General features: G+C 45.1%; 1 protein-coding gene across 2 annotated transcripts in view; it reads right to left on the bottom strand.

Annotated features, from left to right (window-relative positions):
• Positions 1 to 12,365, bottom strand: part of LOC144592775 (antizyme inhibitor 1-like) — a 49,107-nt gene extending 36,742 nt beyond the window's left edge. The window contains exon 1 of one of the 2 annotated variants that reach the window (XM_078397763.1): positions 12,048 to 12,365. The gene's annotated coding sequence lies outside the window, so the exon portion shown is untranslated. The remainder of the gene's footprint in view (positions 1 to 12,047) is intronic. The other variant, XM_078397764.1, reaches the window with a different exon arrangement.
• Between the last annotated feature and the right edge of the window lie 1,490 nt (positions 12,366 to 13,855).

Below are 13,855 nucleotides of genomic sequence, written 5' to 3'. Positions count from 1 at the left end.
ACGACCAGACTCAGGAACAGCTTCATTTCCTGTTATCAGGCTTCTGAACGGTTGTTCCATATGCTAGGGTACAACTCAATATTCCTCTCTCGTTGCAGATATTGAACTTTGCCTCTGTTGTGCTGTTGGAACTGTTGTGCTATAATGCTGCGAACTATATTATGCATTCTGCATCCTTCCCTTTGCTCTACCTATTGCACTTGAGTTAGGCATGTGAGTGAAGTAAAAAAAGAGGACAAGATCCGAGCGCTTGCGCGAGGCGTGCAACGGGCGTCAAAAATGTACACACAAAATTACCCGTTTCAAGCCTCTTTTAGTGTATTTCAAAGTAAAAACAGACATTACAAAATAATGTGAATATGTCACTGTACCCTAATAACATTTAAGTAAATTTGCACATTAATTGATAATCAGCCCAAAAAGGTGGTAATTGGCTTTTCTGTTGGGTTTTATATTTTAACCCTGCCTTAATTAGTTTAGTTATATAATCTTGCACTTAAATTTAATATTTACTCATTACAGTTCTACCACTGATTTTTTGGCACTCTTGGTTCCAGAGCTATGCTGGTTTATCCAGCAGGTCAAGCACATCGGCTATGGGGATAGATTTGCTGGCTCCAGCTGGGCTGGAGTTCCAGAGCCCCAGCCGCAGGTTGCAAATTCAACCCACTGATCGGCCGTGGAAAACCCGATGAGGTCGAGATTGACTGCCATGCCCAGCCTAGGTGCCACATTTTTGGGGAGACTTCCAGGGCGTGTGGGGGGGGGGGGGATTTCTCTCGGAACCCCGAGCTACCTCTAGCGGAACCCTAGTGTTCATTACAAGTCTATACATTGGGTTTTTTTTTCTTTCTTTTTTCCTACTTCTTCTTGCGTTTGAGGCAGCAGAAATTATGTAACGCCCTCCAGGTGCTGTAACCAGCAGAAATTATGTAACGCCCTCCAGGCGCTGTAGCCAGTGCAATGTGCTGTTGTCGAGGGTCGTGAGGTCTACCCCTCCACCAGGGGGACGGAAGACAGTGCAGTCGAAAATGCCGTGCTGCGCTGTTTGCTGGTCTGCTCCACACATGCAGGCTGCTGATGAACGCAACCCCCAGCGATGCATGTTGGCATTGAACCGGCCGACCCCTGTGCGGAGCAGGTTCAGGGCGACCCACTCTTTGCGGGGCATGTCCGAGCCGGGTGGGGCTGTGATGTTTGGTGCGACAGTGAATTGAGGAGGTCGCGATGCCTGTTCCCAGCTGGTTTTCCATGCTCCTAGTATGTTGAAACCAGAGCCACAGAGGGTCACTGCATGACGGGAGAAAGGGTGACGAGATGACAGGCGTTGAGGTCCCAGTGGCTGTGAATCCTGGGTGATGTGGTGCAAAGGATGTTTGGCGTCCGATGGGGCCTTGCACACCAGCCTATGAAGAACTCTCTGCGAAGCTTGGCGGGTGCGATACCTGCGAGATCCGTCGAAGTAGGTCGTAGGCAGCCAGTGATGATCCGCATGGTATCGTTGAGGGTGGCGTCTAGCTTGCTGGTATAAGCGCTGCGGCACCATGCTGGGGCGGCGTACTCAGCGGCACTGTACACGAGTGCAAGAGCACTGGTTCGAAGAGTAGATGTCCTGGCACCCGATGACGATCCGGCCAAGCAATGCAGGAGGTTGTTCCGTGCCGAAACTTTAGAACGGAGAACTTCAAGGTGTTGCTTGTAGGTCAGCTGCCGATCTAGTTTCACCCCGAGATATGTAGGAAATGGGTTGTAGGGTAGGGGTGACCCATTGAGAGTGACGGTTAGCTGGCGTTGAGCTTCCTTGTTGTTCAGATGAAAGGCCGTTGTGACGGTTTTTGCCATATTCAGTTTTAGTCTCCAGGTCTTAAGGTAGCCGCGACAAGTTCCATATCCGCCGAGAGCACATCCTCCACATTTGACCAACTCTTGTCCGAGTGCAGTAGGGCCAAGTCATCTGCGTATCCATACTGGCGCGAGGTCGTGCGTGGCAGATCGCTGATATAGAGATTGAAGAGCACGGGGGCCAGTACCGAGCCTTGGGGGACTCCGTTTCTTAGGCGTCGCAGTCGGCTAGATTGTCCGTCGAAGGTCTTGAGTACAAAACTGCGGTTGGCAAGGAACCGCACTAAATGACGGTCAGGGATGGTTCAGAGGAGCTTCAAGATCAAGCTCTAGTGCCACACAGTATCATAAGCGGCGGTGAGGTCCACAAGTGTGATGCCTGCCTTGTGACCCTATTCGAAACTGTCTTCGATGTCATTGGTCAGCTTGACTATTTGGTGGGTGGTGCAGCGTCCACGCCGAATCCGGCTTGTTCAGCGGGTAGTTGAGGGTCAACGATTGGATCGAGCCGGGCCAGGAGAAGCCGTTCGAGGAGCTTGTACGGGACACAGAGGAGTGAGATGGGCCGGTAGTTCCTTGGGTTGTCCTCAGGCTTGTTTGGTTTTGGTAGCGCAATGACGGTGTCTTTCCGCCAGATCTTCAGAATGGACTGACCTTGAGGCAAGAGGAGTAGGGCTCATGTTGTCGACCTCCTCGTGGTGTGCCCTTTCGTCAACTGACCCCAGTCAGTCGAACGACAACAGAGACAGCAGAAGCAAAAAAAAAGCTTGCAGCCCAAATGCAACCTCAGTCGCTGCAGCTTGGAACCAACCCGGAGCATGCGGCGCCCTTCTTAGGGCGGGCACCTACGGATGTCGAACCGGATGGCATCACACTGCTGCAGCTGAATGTGGAAGGCCTCACCAAGGCAAAGACCACCATCATTGAACATCTGTTACAGACCCACAAAGTCACTGCAATCCTGCTCTAAGAGACTCACAAAAGTGACAGCTCCCACCTGAAGATCCCTGGTTATAACCTGGCTGCCCACACTGAGAGCGACACCCACGGGGTTGCCACTTTTGTAAGGAACACAGCAAAATGGAAAGCGATTGCAACGTCCCCTCCTGACTCCGACGTGGAATGGGCGGCAACGCAAGTCGAAGGTGTCACTGTCATCAATGTATACAAGCCACCTTCTACCAGGCTTCACAAAGACTCCATCCCCGCCTTTGGTTTGCCCTGCATGTACGCTGGAGACTTTAATTGCCACAGCACCACCTGGGGCTACCGTTCAACTAACCCAGATGGCGCTGCACTAGAAGACTAGGCCTCAGCTACTGGCATTCAACTCCTGTACGACCCAAAACAACCAGACAGCTATCCGCTTCGGCAGGTGAACACGACTACCAACCCTGACTTGGGTTTTGCGAACCTGAATGGACCATCCCCACACCGTATCACCCTGGATCACTTCCCGAAATCACAACATCGTCCATCTCTGATTATCCCGAACAACCCCATTGAGCCGGTCCTAACCAAACCTGCGAAGTGGTGGAATTTTCGCAAGGCCAGGTGGGACCAGTTCACGTCCGGTGGACCTCTGGATCGATAGCCTTCCCACCCCCACCAACCTGGACAATGCCTACTCAGCCCTCTGCAAGCTCCTCATCAGGGCAGCAAAGAGTTCCATTCCTCGCGGCTATCATCGCCGGTACATCCCCACACGGGACGAAGAGTGTGACGCATGTTACGATGCATTCCTGTACGCTGAACCTGGCGAAGAGGCTGCCTCCAAGGCTGCGGAACTGACAAACTGCCTTGACAAGAAGCACAGAGAGTGGTGGGAAGAGACAGTCCAAGGAATCGGCTTCACACACTCCAGTAGGGTGGCGTGGAAGACCATCAATCGCCTCACTGGTCGAAGTACCCGCCCAAAGCATTGCCCTGTCACGGCCAACTCCATCGCCCACCAGTTCCTGCCCAATGGCCACTCTAAAGACACGGACAAGAACCATATTCGTTCTGTCAATCAGGAATCCACTAATCTTTGGAAAGCTCCAGGCGCTGATGGGCACCTGTCAGCACCGTTTTCCTCTGCAGAACTTTCTTCTGTCATCTCTCAACTGAAATGTGGAAAAGCTCAGGGTCCTGATAACATCCCCCCAGAATTCCTGAAACACTGCGGTCCTAAATGCCTGGCCTGGCTCCGTGGGTTTTACTCCTCTTGCCTTTCTTTTTTCCGATCCAATTTCTCCGTTTATTTGGCAAAGTGAAAAACGCGGAAACCATGCAAAAAACGCGGAAAATGGATTTTAAAACTGCGGAAATCCGTGGAAACTTCACATGCCTGTTGAGTGTGGCTTGATTATATTTCTGAATAGTATTTATCCGATTTGGATTAGATTGAATGTAAAATAAAGCTTTTCACTGTACCTCAGTACACTTGACAATAATAAACATAAACCTAATCTCTGCACCCATCTCATAGCCACCTAGCGTTTTGCCAGTAAACTAGATTTTAAGTAAACTGCTGTTGTCCCAGCATTGATCCCAGTGCCACTTTCCTATTCACAGCCTCTGCGTCACCATTACTGTTTGAAGTCGAATATACACTCTGCACAATATTTCCTGCCCCTTCCCATTTTATACCTCAACCTAATCTAATTCTTGATTTTCTAAGCTAATTAAGTTATTTAATAATAATAATAATAATAATGCATTTTATTTATATAGCGCTTTTCATATACTCAAAGACGCTTTACAAAGATTTTGAGAACATAGGGAAATTAATAAATAGATAAATAAGTAAATAAATAAATGAACAGAGAAAGGAGACAGAAGGTGAGGTGACCTTCAGTGGTTGAAGGCAGTACTGAACAGGTGAGACTTCAGTGATGTTTTGAATGTGGTGAGTGTGGAGGAGTCTCTAACGGTTTGGGGTAGTGAGTTCCATAGGGTGGGAGCAGCGATGGAGAAAGCCCTGTCCCCCCAGGATCTGAGTTTGGTCCGGATGTGGGGGGATAGGAGATTGGCAGCGGCAGAGCGGAGGGTGCAGGTGGGAGTGTGCCTGTGGAGGAGGTCGGTCAGGTAGGATGGGGCCAGGTTATGGAGGGCTTTGTATGTTATGAGGAGGATTTTGTACTGGATTCTCTGGGGGATGGGGAGCCAGTGGAGTTTATAAAGGACGGGGGTGATATGGTCACGGATCGAGGTGTGTGTGAGTAGACGGGCAGCGGAGTTTTGAATGTATTGAAGTTTATTGATGATTTTTGAGGGTGCGCCATAGAGGAGGCTGTTGCAGTAGTCCAGACGGTGATGAAGGCGTGGATGAGGGTTTCTGCAGCTGTGGAGGAGAGGGATGGACGGAGACGGGCAATGTTTTTGAGGTGGAAGAAGGCTGTCTTTGTGATGTGTTTGATGTGTTTGTCGAAGGAGAGGGTTTGATCAAGGATGATTCCAAGATTCCGGATGTGAGGTGAGGTGGATACTGGGAGACCATCAATGTTGAGGATGAAGTTTTGGGTGGATTTGGTGAGCGTTTTTGGACCAATGATGATGATTTCAGATTTGTTGCAATTGAGTTTGAGGAAGTTTGATTGAAGCCAAGATTTTATTTCACTGATGCAGTTTGTCAGTGTAGAGTGTGTGGTGGGGGAGATTGACTTGGTGGAGATGAGGAGCTGGATATCATCGGCGAAGCAGTGGAAGTTGAGACCATGACGGCGGATTAATTGACCAAGGGGGAACAGGTAGAGGATGAAGAGGAGGGGGCCAAGGACTGAGCCTTGGGGGACACCTTGGGGGAGAGGAGCGGTGGGGGATTTACAGTTGTTAATGGAGATGAACTGGTGTCTGTCAGAGAGGTAAGATTTGAACCAGGATAGGGCTGTGCCGGTGATGTTAAGGGAGGTTTCAAGTCGGGTGAGGAGAATGGAGTGATTTATGGTGTCAAATTCCTCTCATATTACCTTTACCCATTCATATCTTCTATGTGCAGAACTCAAGACTATTTGCTATAATGCCATTGAGTTTTTGATTTTTTTACCCTCAATTTACAAAAGCATTTTTGCTATAATCAAGGGTGCACCACTCCTTAGCATATAGTATTTTGTATACACTATAGTGTTGTCAACATAGACATTACAGTTGTTATGATTTATTAAAATTTTATGCATCCTTCAAAGCTATTTTTTAAAAAACGAGCAATTTTAATGAATGCACCCACTTTCATCATAACTATTTAAAACTCAGCAGAATACATTTTTGTGGAAGAACAAGAAATATTAATTTTCTGTGAATCTTAGTAACATTATATCATTGGCAGTATCACCAATCTTTCATGCTTTCAGAATAAAACACAGCCTGTCATCCCTGGAAGTCCATTACAAAGGGTGTAGGACTTAATCACCGAGTTTTATAATAATACAATAAAAAACAAGATTATTATGGGAAGACTTGAGAGAATATGAAAGGGTAATGAATGTTCTGGTCCAAACTTTAAGAAACGTGCAAAACCAAACATCTGGTTAATGAGACAGCAAATGCATATACTACGGGAGAAAACATTCCTAATCAGTTAAAACAAAACCAGCATGGAAGGTGGATATTCTCCTAAACATAAACAAGTGCTTAATTCAAAAGAGTGCCCTTTTAAAAGATGCCCTCACCTGCATTCATCTCAAGAGACAAGAAGACTACTCCAGGCTTTGAGACAGCCCTCCAAAAAAAAATCTATTCTCTCCTGACAAACAAAGCTTAAGTCTTTTGGAGAATTGGGGCTCAAAGGGGCTTCTACTTAGGGGGCATAATATTCTAACAAAAACACTAGTTGACAGCACTGCTCCTTCAAACTTGTATTTTTTTTTCTTCTCACCCTCCTCAAACTGTCTTGCACAAAGAATAACCTTGATGATAAAGCCTCGCTTATCAATCTCACATCATAAATAGCTGGAACCATCTGGGTAGGATTTTTGCCCTCAACACTTTGCGTTATGGAGCGATACAGTGTGGAAACAGGCCCTTCGGCCCAACTTGCCCACACTGGCCAACATGTCCCACTACACATGTCCCACCTGCCACATTTGGTCCAAATCCTTCCAAACCTGTCCTATCCATGTACCTATCTAACTGTTTCTTAAATGTTGGGATAGTCCCGTCTCAACTTCCTCCCCTGCCAGCTTGTTTCATATACGCACTATCTTTTATGGGAAAAAGTTACCCTTCAGATTCCTCTTAAATCTTTTCCCCTTCACTTCAAACCTATGTCCTATGGTCCTCGATTCACCTACTCTGGGCAAGAGACTATGTGCATCTACCCGATCTATTCCTCTCATGATCTTATACACCTCTATAAGATCACCCCATCCTCCTGCGCTCCAAGGAATAGAGTCCCAGCCTACTCAACCTCCTCCTATATTTCAGACCCTCTAGTCCAGGCAACATCTTCGTACATCTTCTCTGTACTCTTTCTAATTCATTCTAACAACCAGGGATCAGGCGTTATTGCTACGTTCAAGACTTGCTTCTTGTTATGCCTAATGAGATATGCCATTTCAGAGCAAAAGGTACAAAATCGAAACGGCTAAGTAAGTGCATGTCAGTGAAGCTTGGGACGACAAACCCCATGCTGCCTGGACCATATATAATCAGAATGTATATGACTTCAGTTGTCACAAATTGCTCAGATCTGTTAAAATCTGAGTAGAGATCGCAAGAGGACTAAGCCACCAACACAACATCACCACCAAAACAGCTCACTGTGAAAAAGCCTTAGAAACCATTTCCCAAATTGAACTAGTGATAGCCATTTTAAAGACAACAATCCTACAGCATGAAATGTGGTCATATGACAGAAAATACTTAGCGTTTATTAATGAAGGATTGTTTAGATTTCCAGTGGCATCTACTTTAAGGCTCATGAAAAGTTATTTGAAGAATCCTCACCATCTACACTGCAAATTGCAAAGCCGAGATTCAAAACAAGCAAACTCCATTAATATGTACAAAGGAACTGCAGATGCTGGTTTAAACTGAAGACAGGCACAAAAAGCTGGAGTAACTCAGTGGGACAGGCAGCATCTCTGGAGAGAAGGAATGGGTGACGTTTCAGGTCGAAACCCTTTTTCAGACTGGTTAGGGATATGTGAAACAAGAAATGCAGACGATGATGTGGAGCGATAAAGAACAATGAATGAAAGATAATGCCAATTATAATGACAGTTCGTTTGAAAGTATGTCAGTGGGTGCATTAGAAACTTGGAAGAGTTAAATGTGCAATATTCTAGAATTCAAAGGATACTTGTCTGGCATTAAGATTTGGTATTGCACAGCATGGAAGCAGTTCTGTGCCAATCATCGTACCAATTTCTCCAAATCAACACTAATCCTATTTTATTCCCCCTGATTCTATCACTCACTTACACACCAATGCAATTTACAATCTCCAATTTAACAACCTACACAGCACGGGCTGAGATATGTGGAGGAAAAATATATCACAGGAAGTGTGTTAAATTCTGCCAGAGATCAGAGTGAACCCAGGTTATTGGAGCAGTGGGACAACAGCTCTACTCCGGCCACTGTGTTAGCCAATTGTGAAAAGTACAAAACTATGCAAAAATATTTAACACCTACTGCACAATGACAGTACCAGCAATCGACTACTTTCAGAATAAAAAGTTATATTTAACACGTAGCAAGATTTTGAAAGGGTAAATTGTAAATTATAATGAATCCCCTCATAGAAGATATTACAATTTAGTATCCATGTACATATATTTCCATTGAGGGGAAGGGAACACTAACTAAAATGAAATGAGCCCAGTTTCTAGGTTTCTTTAATCCATATGTAAACTGGACTTCAGTTATACTGCCTGCTTGGAAATTCAGGTTGAATAGTAAGTGTATTTTAAACTGCTAATTACACTATGTTATCATGATGTGACACACCCAATTTGCTTAAGAGTAAAGTCTATTTGACGAGCCTCAGGTCAATTCAACTGCTATTTGTCTGTGCTGTCACTGGCACAGCTCATCCACTGACTTCTCCTCCCTTATATGGCAAATGCATTTGAAATTGTTTCCCGTTAACGTCAATTCAGCAATTCCAAATAGTGTGTACTAATAGTCCATTTCAACCAAAATCATCTTCAATCGTTTGTTTGCACGAGGACATTAAGTCTCATGTCTAAATTCAATGAGATCATGGCTGATTGCCCTTTGCCCAGGTTCAGATAACAAAAATCAATCACTTTCCGATTTAAAAATCATTGACCAGACATCAATTGCTGCAAATTTTTATTCTCTGTGTATAGATATGCAAACTTTACTCCGACAGTCCTGGTTCTCTTTGTTTATCCTACACTTCCTGGTCCTTACCAGGGGTTTTCTCTCAATTCCCTTTAGTACTTACTTATTATAATTCATTCCCTAACTTTTTCAGTTTGTGTCTACTCTTCAAACTCTAACCCTAGAAATCCAGTCTTCATTCTGTCAATTTTTTACATTTCACTTTCAAGAATAATTTTTCTAAGGTGTTCTGTCCAAAATTACTCAAAATCCTCTGTTTGGTTTGAGACTTCATTCCCCTTGTACTTGGGTTTTCTCAAAGGGGGCCAGCACTGTGTATATCTGTCAAGTGCCTAACCACAGCCTGACATAACTGACCTTATGTTTGTTTGAATCAAGCTCGAAATTAAAAAAATGCTATGTCCTTGGGTTACTAGGACGTAGCTTTTTATAAATACATTTTAAAAATCATTGCCTCTGGATGGTATTACATTACAGTCTGGCAGTAGTTTGTGTATCCACGATAAGGGTTCTGCGGACTTGAGTCTGACTTGAGGGAGTATGGAATTGGAAGTTATTAATTGGGTGCAGTTTAGGAGCCAAGGGCAATGCATTCCGTAAAGTTCACAGGAAACTGTCAAATCGGTAGAACATCAAACTGAAGTAACAGTGCTTTTCTCAATGGTATAACCTGTAACCTGCTCCCAATGTGACCAAGTGACATGCATAAGGTTTGGATATCGAAAGAAATAAAGTTCTCCAGGATTAGTTCGGTTTAATTTGTTCTCCCCAATAGATCACTATGCCACAACAATTAGTGGGCTATGGACTTTCCAATTTTTAGATCACTCTTAATTCTGTATTTTCACCATTTAGAAAATTTGTAATTATATTCTCCAAAGTAGGTGACTTCATATTTTGCTTATTATAAAATGTAGACATGCAGGACTCTATTCCATGATTCAACTAATTACAAATATGATGAATAGTTGTAGCCAGCATTGGCAACATCCTGCTCAATTGAGTTTGTATCAATTTATCCCCACTCCAAGTTCTGACCTATCAATGTAACATTAACAAAACTGAAACCATACTTTTCTTCTGCTTGTAATATTTATTTTAATTGTCACCCACTGATTTAACATTTGTACAATCACATTAAAGAGCAAACAAAAAAAGGCCACTTTCCTGGACGATGACATGGAATTACTCCAGTTGAGGTGTGAGATGTGGTAGGGTAAACAATGTGCAACGTTTAGAATGCAGTAACTTCTGCACCATCAAACTAAAACAAAATACACAAATTTACCTGAAACATTTACGAAAGCTCTGAGTAACTTGACTCGTTGACAATATTAAAAATGATCTTTGGTTGCTTAGCTGGCCCGGCACTGACTGTGCATCCTGCATCCCCGGCTCCGCTCCGCCTGTCCCGCTTCACTATTATTACCACAGGCGCAGCCGGCGCTATTGTCCACACGCAACAATAGCATCAATCTGACCCGTGCCGGCCCCAACCGGAACATTTTGACCACCAACTATTATTTCAGACTAAGAATAACAGGCGCACACTTTCCAATCATATCGTACCGGCGCGCCTTTTTCAAACCCAGAAACGGATGGGCGGGGGAGAAATTCAAACAACACATACAATTAAACTATTATAATTCATTGGAACTAAAAGCTATTTTTATATCAATTATCGGTGTGTTTATGGGTTTCTATCTAAAGGTTTAACGTACTAATGAGATATAGGGAAGATTTTTTTAGAACGATAATATTGGGAACTAAAAAAGTTGAAGGGTAGGGGTGAATATTATCTATTTGCCTTTCCTCCCAAAAAGAGACCTGGCTTCAATTGTAGGGAAATTTCCCATCGGCAATTACAAACAATCGGAGTAGGAAAAGCTATAATTCAAAAAACATTAAAACATGGCTCAAAGTTTCCATCGTTCCCGTTATTTCGAAACCATGACATGTCCCAGCTTGTATTTTATGTTATTTTCCTTTCGGGGAAGGGGTTGGATTATATGAATGCATACAAGGCTCTGGAGGACGCCAACCCAGCTCCCGGGTCGAAGCGGCCGCCTTTAACTAGCGATTCACGGGGACAGGTGTTGCGGCAACTCGCCCCAGACAAGAGGGCGGGTGGGCGGCCATCACTGCGCCACTTGTCATTGTAACGCAGTTGAGGACAGTGGCAGCCCTGCTGAGCAGCAACCACATCCAATAGATATATGTACACCGGGGTCCTTTCACAGTGGGTCCTTTCACGGTCAGTACTACTATCACGCCCCGGTTCACTACTTGTGACAGAAACGAGGAACGCAATGGAGGCCTGCAAACCACCCCTTCCCGTGGAATTCATTCAGGCAGGCAATCCTTCAGACCAACACGTTGTGCCGCCTGCAAAAGTTGAGACGAATTACATGGCGATGTAGGAATGTTTTGTTTTTTTTAAACAATTGGCCCACTTTTTAAAAAAAAGTAAGATTCCGTTTCGAGCTGCTGCCAGTGGCGGCGGCGCTCTGGGTGAAACGGCGACCTCCAACGTTAGGGTCTGGCTGACGCGTTTGGACTGACAGCCTGTGGGCGAACCAAAGGCGGGCGGGCGGGCGCGCTGCGATCCGAGCCGGAGAGGCGGGCGGCGTCGCAATGGACACCGGGATTCCCAAGCTCGCCGGAGCTTCGTGAGGCATCCAAGGCCGAGCGGCTGCTCATTGAGTCCCGGGCTCCTTCCACCATGTCCTCGCCTGCCGGCGTAACAATACTCCGCCCCCGCATCACCCAGCCCCGCTCCGTGATCCAGAACCCGATCTAAACACGACGGAGCTCTTTGTCGACACAGACACCATTCTGAATGGAGAGTTTACACATATCAGAAACATGGCATCTTGGCGTTCAGAGACAGAGAAAAAAAATCATAATGTACTTACGCGAGATAACGGCCCAAATGATTCGGTAAAACGTCTTCTCTTTTTAGGCGGAATTTTTAAAATGTAATAGGGCAACACTCAAGAGAAAAATGACAACTGCCCTTTGCCATAAAAGCTTGTCCCGGCTGAAAAGAGGAAGAAGCGACGCATACAATCTTTCATCGACAACGGACAGCGTGTAAAAGGAGCAGCCGCCCGCCCAGCACACGCTTTTAAAGCCTCGGTCTCGTACCCGGATGCTGATGCCACCTCCTCCACCAAGGTCCTGGTTACCACAACAACCGCCCGCCTGCCTGCGCCGTCCGTCCGTCGGGCCAGCAGCGGGCTAACCTTGCCTCTGAGTCCCACTCAAGGGCTGCCACTGACGCCAGCCTCGAAAAATACGTAGGTATGTTCAGTGATGGCTTGGGCGCCGGAGTGTCTTCACGCCATCACGCTCAGCAGCCGGACGAGGACGCGGGGTGGGATTTTCCTGCATTCGTGCCGCGGGGTAAAAACTGGTATTAGGGAGCGAAATTGATTTCTTCGAGGATTAATGCTATTTTTCTTGATACGTGAACCGTGTCCCGGTTTCCCTATGTACATAATTAAGTTTCATAAAATTATGAATCATTATTTAAATTATTTAGCGGAATTCCTATTATTTACAAAAGGTTTCGACTCGAAACGTCACCTATCCATGTTCTGCAGAGATGCTGCCCGACCCGCTGAGTTACTTCAGCATTTTGTGTCCTTTAGTGTAAGCCAGCATCTGCAGTTCCTTGTTTTTAAAATAATTATTGTGTGTATTTTCAGTATACCGCATACATCTTCAACATAAATGCAGGAAATATCATCAGCCACGGTCAGACTTTTTGACTTCACAAAAGAGTTTTTAAGTCCATTGATTGAGCGGGACTGTAGAACATACTTAACAAATATGATTGGCCACTCTTGGTTAGTTTGTTTCTGGATGATATGCACGCTGTGATCTCATCTGACATGTCCATAACAGACCCACTGCCCATGCGGACGAGTATTGTGCACGCTCCCAGTGCGTTTCTTAGTCTTTCTGTTTACCGTACTGCATCCTTTCTCCAGCTGGAGTGGTACTGTTCCGTGGGACAAATGATAAACTTCAACATGTTTCACCTCTCTTAAGGAACCAAAGTCATCCCAGTATGCACACATTTTGGGATTAAACTCCATGTCATTGGTGAATTACTGAAACATGATGGAATTTGCCTTGTTCTTAAGATCTACAAAACAATGACTTCCTTTGAGATTCAATATTCCATCCAGTCTGCCAGCACAGCAAGTGGGTGTCTGAGAAGATTAAGATCTCAAACAGGGCGCAAAAATAAATCTACTTGGCAGCAATGGACCACCACTCTCCTGAGGCTTTTGATACCTGAACTCCCTAAAGCATGCAGCTCAAATCAGTGGCGTTATTTCTTCAATACAGCCTCCACAAATTTCTCCAAATTCATTGGCAGGCAGAATAAACCACAGGCAATTGCCTCTTTCTGGCCAACATTCTCACCATTGCGCTCCTAAATTCTCTGACACAAGCCTGATGCCAGACTCATGAAACCGGTTTGATATTCTGAATTCTGTCCCAGCAAGATATAATTAGGTAATGGAGTAATAGATCGAATGATATTCCCAAAGTTTCTTTGAAACATAATCTTTATACTAAAACTCTTATTTGTTTTTTGTTTGTTCCTGAACTGCAGCAAAAATGGTACACGATAGCGCGACAATTTTAGGCCCACCTTACTCACCATCGTCCCTTTGGTGCTAATGGAAGAAGTTTCATTGAAATTGGT

This window comes from Rhinoraja longicauda, chromosome 4 (genome assembly GCF_053455715.1).
Source record: "Rhinoraja longicauda isolate Sanriku21f chromosome 4, sRhiLon1.1, whole genome shotgun sequence".
Classification (NCBI taxonomy): domain Eukaryota; kingdom Metazoa; phylum Chordata; class Chondrichthyes; order Rajiformes; family Arhynchobatidae; genus Rhinoraja; species Rhinoraja longicauda.
Note: the sequence above shows the minus strand (reverse complement) of the source record. Positions and strands in the feature narration are given on the sequence as shown.